We start from the raw sequence: 4,995 nt of genomic DNA on the forward strand, positions 1-4,995 counted from the left end.
TGGGCCCCGTGGTGGCCGAGAGAGGGGGTTTGTGTGTGTGTCTCTGTGTGTGTGTGTGAGAACACTGCCTGTGCCAGGGGTGAAACTGGAGACCCCAGGGGCTGTGCCAAGGGGTCCACGGGTCCACTGAAACGCCGCTCCCTGTGGGGAATGGCCCAGTGTGAACACGAAAAACCAGTCATGGTGCTTCCTGGCTGACTGGAAGGGGCAGAGCTAAGGTGCAGAGCTGGGTTGGTGTGAGGAGGAAGAGAGTGATGAAGGAGCAAGTGGCTCGAGGGGGAAATGGGGGCTGGGTGAGCTGCCTTTGTGCTCCCCCTCTGAGCTGGTGAGCACGAACAGAACTGGGACAGCAGAGGGTGCCCTGGGAAGAGGTCTGGCTCAGCTCTGGGGCTGTAACAGCCCCATGAACAATCATCTTAGGTCCTTCCTTGCACCTCTCCTTCATCCTCCCCTTGCTCTGGTGCCATCTTGGGCGATGCCTCGTTGCCCCCATGTCCCTCACTCGTGGTCTTGGCTCCTCTTGTCCCTCCCAACCAGTTTTGCTCACGATGCCCCTTCTCCAGTGCTGGAGATGACAGAGGGGTTTGGGCTTCTTGGRGTCCCAGCTTGGGGTTCCYGGGGGTCTCCAGGTGACCCCCATGCACACACAGGCTCTCCTGGGGACTGTGCTGCCTTTCCCTTTGACTCTATCCATCCCTGGGTCACAAAGGGCTGAGACAGCAGGACACACCTTGTCCTGGACAAAACCCACCCCATGCCTGGCCCCCTCCAAAAGTGGGAACGGCCCTGGCAAGGACAAAAAGTGTCAGTCCTGCCAGAGCTGAACCCATCTGTCTGTCCCTTTGCCCAGGCAAGAACTTGGATCCCTGGAGGAAATCTGGCTGAAGGCCTTCAGGGGACTTTTCCAGCTGTGTTCTGCCAAGGCTGACAGCTCTTTCCCCTGGGAAGGTCCTTCCCCATCACCCAGTGATGCACAGCAGGGTTCACAGCTCCTTCATCGCACACCCCAGCCGCAGGCACACCGGTGGGGACTGCTGCTGTCCCCTGGGAGGTGGCATCCTCCTGGCACTGGCACTGCTGCCAGGTCACCCCAGCAGGCTCGGGGACCACAGGGAGGGCTGGCGCCTGCGCTCAGGAAGGCGGTGAGCTCACGGGTTTAATTTTCTCAAGGCTTCGTTCGGCTCTGACATGTGATCCTCGCTACAGGAAGGACGCGGCGAATGCGTCGTCCCCCGGGGCTGCCTGACTCGACCTTGTGGGAAGAGGTAAGAGCACAGCATGGCTTTTCCGCCCTGCTGGTGTTGCTTCCAACAGCAATTTAATATCTCCCTGATAACCCAGGCCGAGTTTCAGGCACTGTTAAAAAAAAAAAATAAAGCATCTGCTGATAAAAGTCGGTGTCCTCAGTTGAAATCCCTGGTGTGGGTCAGCACGGCTGGCCCCACACTGTGGCTGCCCATCACCAGCTCCAGGCCTATCCTTGTCCTCTGGCAGGGACCTGATGCCCTCCTGGAGAAGACAGAKGGACCATGGGGACTCCTGGCAGGGGACTGTCACCCCTGGGCTCTGTGCCTGGTGGAGGGGGAGCGTTCAGCTTATCTGGGACACAGTGGGAGCTGTGGCAGCTCCATCCCTCCCCAAGGCATCACTCCCCCTTCCCTCCCASCATCCCAGACATCTCCACAGGGTCCCACCCAGCCCTCACCCTGGGGCAGATGCACGAGGCTTTCCCCAACAAGGGAAGGCCTGGGATGCTCCCTTTAGGTGTGCAGAGCCACCTCGCTGTGGACCAGCCCAGGCTGCAGGGATTGGGGCTCACTTTGGATGGAACAGGACTGGGGCTGGGCTCAGCCTGGGCAGGACCCTCAGGCCAGGCTGGCCACACACATCTCTCCAGGTCCAGATCTCTGATCCTGCCTCCATGGGCTCACTTTCCTGGTTCCACTTGCTGCGCTTGGTTCCCCCAGCTCGATTTCCCAGGCTCCTTTCCACGGGCTCAATTCCCTGTGCTCACCTCTGTGAGCTCCCCAGAACCTCCAGAGCTGAGGTTCCTTTGGGCATGGGATGCTGGACATTCCAGCCTTGGTTCTCAGGCACACCTTGCCGGAGGTGTCTCCATGCTCGATGYCTCGGCGGTGGTTCCCTCTCCTTTCCGGGGCTCTCCCCATCAGCCCGGTGCCAGCAGAGGGCCTCCCTTACCAGCACAGCACCGTCTGGAAATTATAAAACACATTATCTATTTGGCAAAACTTTGTGCAAGGATCAGGAAAAGGGCTGGAATCCGTTCTCCTCCAGGAGACCGGAGACAGCGCGTCCCCCCCGGCTTCTGTTTTCAATGCCAGCACTCAGCCGCGTTAAAGCCGTGGGAGCGTTCGTCATTAAAATGGCAATTGTGGAGCCAGGCAATAAATTTAACATCATAAAAGGCGCTGGGAGGGTCTCGCTCATCTGTTGCTCTTCAAAGAAAAGTGTTAGTTGCTTCCGAAAAAAAAAAATTGGGAAGAAGCAGGTGAGAAGGGWCGGGGTGGCAGCTCGCCCTGACTGCTGGGGCGCTGCGGGGAGCTTGGCAGGGGAGAGGTGACCTTTTGGGGTGCCCATGGGGCTGGGGGTGCTGGAGGAGAGGGCGTTGGGGCTGGGGCTCCCTCCAGGTGATGGGGTTTCCTCTCTGCAGTGTGGTGAACGGAGGGGAGGGGCTGTGTGGGAACACCCCTTCTGCTGGCGGGGTGCTCTGCCCCCGTCCCCAGGGAATGGGGGACACCCAGCGGGCAGGGTGACATCGGGAGGGCTCCCTGCTCTGTCCTGCACCCCCGCGGCGCCGCTGGGTCCCCCTGGGCTGGGACCACCCTACTCCCGCCGCCAGCGCCCGCCGATAGCCATCATCTCCCAACGCCAGGCTCCGGCCGCCGGCGTCTGCCGGCAGAATTAGCCGTCGGATTGGAACCGTTCGCTAAATAATTCAGGAGATTTCTTCCTTTTTTTTTTTTTTTTTTTTTTTTTTCCCCGAGAAAGCTGTTTTCTTTCCCTTTTTTCCTTTAAGGTCGGAGTATTTTCCAGGCTGGGTTTCCATCGGGGGGGTGCGGACACGCTCAGGCAATACCGCCATGTGTTTACAGCTCAGCTCCCGGCGTTATTTAGGGATTGTAAAACCACAGCAGCTCGCTCGCTCGCTCGCTCCCCCCCGCTCGCCGCAGCCAATTTTTTTCCTCCATGCGGCTCTCGTTGCAGCGGCAAAGGTCAACCCCGCTCCTTTGAAAGCAGCACCCCCTCCCTTATCAGATTTAGGAATCCTTGGGGGAGGTTGAAGCCGAAATGCAGGCAAAGCCAGCTGGCCGTGGTCCGGCCGGGGGGGGCCGGAGGGTGGGAAGGAAGGATGGAGGTGGCTGCCGCGGGAGGAGGAGGGCGGTGGGATGAGCCCCCGCGCCCGGGCGGGGCAGCACCGACAGCAGCGAGCGCGTGAATAATGGGGGCGCAGATAATACAGCTGATTAGCGGCAGCGCCGGGCTCGGCCAGGGGAATGGGATGGGAGGGAAAATCGCTGCGGGGTGAAGCCAGCCTGGCTCGGGGCGGGGATGTGGAATGGCCGGGAGAGCCCCAGGGCACGGGAATGGGGTCACGGCAGAGGGGTGACACTGCAGGAGAGAGCTGGGGGGTCATGGGAGCAGGGTGAGCTGCAGGGAGGAGGATGAGGGTTGTGACACGGTGAGCCCATGGAACCGGACCGGGGGGTCACAGTGACGGGATGAGCCCCGTGGCAGAGATGGGGTCACAGTGAGGGGACAGTGCCCATGGCAAAGGTCTGGGGGGCTGGGACAATCTGCTCTGGAGGGCACTCCCAGCCCTCTGCCCCCCAAAATGGGCAGCCCAGGKGCACCTCAGTGAGGCTGGGCATGGGAGGAGCTCTGAGAGGTCACGGCTATTGATTGGGGTGACCAGAGGACAGCAGAGCMGTGGCACTGGGCGTCCCTGGGGAGAGGGAAGGAGGCAGGAGGGAGCAGGGGAAGGGGTGAGGACAGAACCCAGGCGTGGGGCAGGAGCGCTGTCAGTGCTGCCCCGGCGCCGGTGCCGGGCTCTCCCCTGGAGACGCTCCCCGCTGCTCTCATCCTGGCCCAGGCACCACTCACGCCTTCAAACTTTGCCAGCGGATGGTTTTTAATTAAAACCAGAAGATGCTGCTCCGCGCCCCGGCCCTTCAGGGATGACCACCGCTCACATCCTCCGCCTTTGGTCTTCCTGKCTGCTCAGCGTGACACGGGGAGATGAAAGTCCCTCTCTGCCAAAAAAGCACCAGGGAAAAAAAGGGCAGTCATAAAATCACGCTGCCAAGATGTCCCTGGCCGAGGGTCCAGCGAGGTCCTGCCGRAAAGGAGCYGTGGCCAGAGCYGAGCAGCAGCCCCAGCCCGGGGAGTGGGGCCATTGCCTTCAGCCCATCTAAAAATAACAGCTCGGAGCGCAGCGAGCGCCGGGCGCCTAACTGGAACCAGCTTTCCAAACTCCCAGCTGGAAGCAGCTTTCGGAGCCTGCACCAGCCTTTCTGGGAAAGAGCAATTAAAAATAGCGAGCGGCTGAAAGCGCCGTCCCTGCTGCCCATCCTGCCCTGCATGGGGAGGACACGGGGAGCCGGGTTTGGAGGGCAGGTGTTCCCCTTTGCTCAGCTTGGAAAGGCTAGCCAGGCCTGGAGATGGAGCTGGAAGGGGATCATGGAGGGGATTCAGCCTTCCTGATCCCGGGAGAAAGCGGGCAGTGGGCTCGGAACCCCCCAAGGAGATCAGCTGGGGCTATTCCAGCATTGTCACCTGTTGGTGGCCAGAGTGCTGGAGCTGGAGCTGGCACAGAGCTGGGGCCACATCCAGGCTGGAGCTTAGAAGGGCAAAGGCCAGGCTGTCCCAGGGAGGTGTGGACAGAGCAACATCCTGAGCCCCCTCCAGCCAGCTGGGTGGGAGGGTGAGGGCCAGGTGAGGGGCTCCAAGTATTCCATATGGGATCCAACCCATCCA

Source organism: Malurus melanocephalus, unplaced genomic scaffold (genome assembly GCF_030028575.1).
Source record: "Malurus melanocephalus ecotype Western Australia unplaced genomic scaffold, MMel_1.1 scaffold_321, whole genome shotgun sequence".
Taxonomy (NCBI): Eukaryota; Metazoa; Chordata; class Aves; order Passeriformes; family Maluridae; genus Malurus; species Malurus melanocephalus.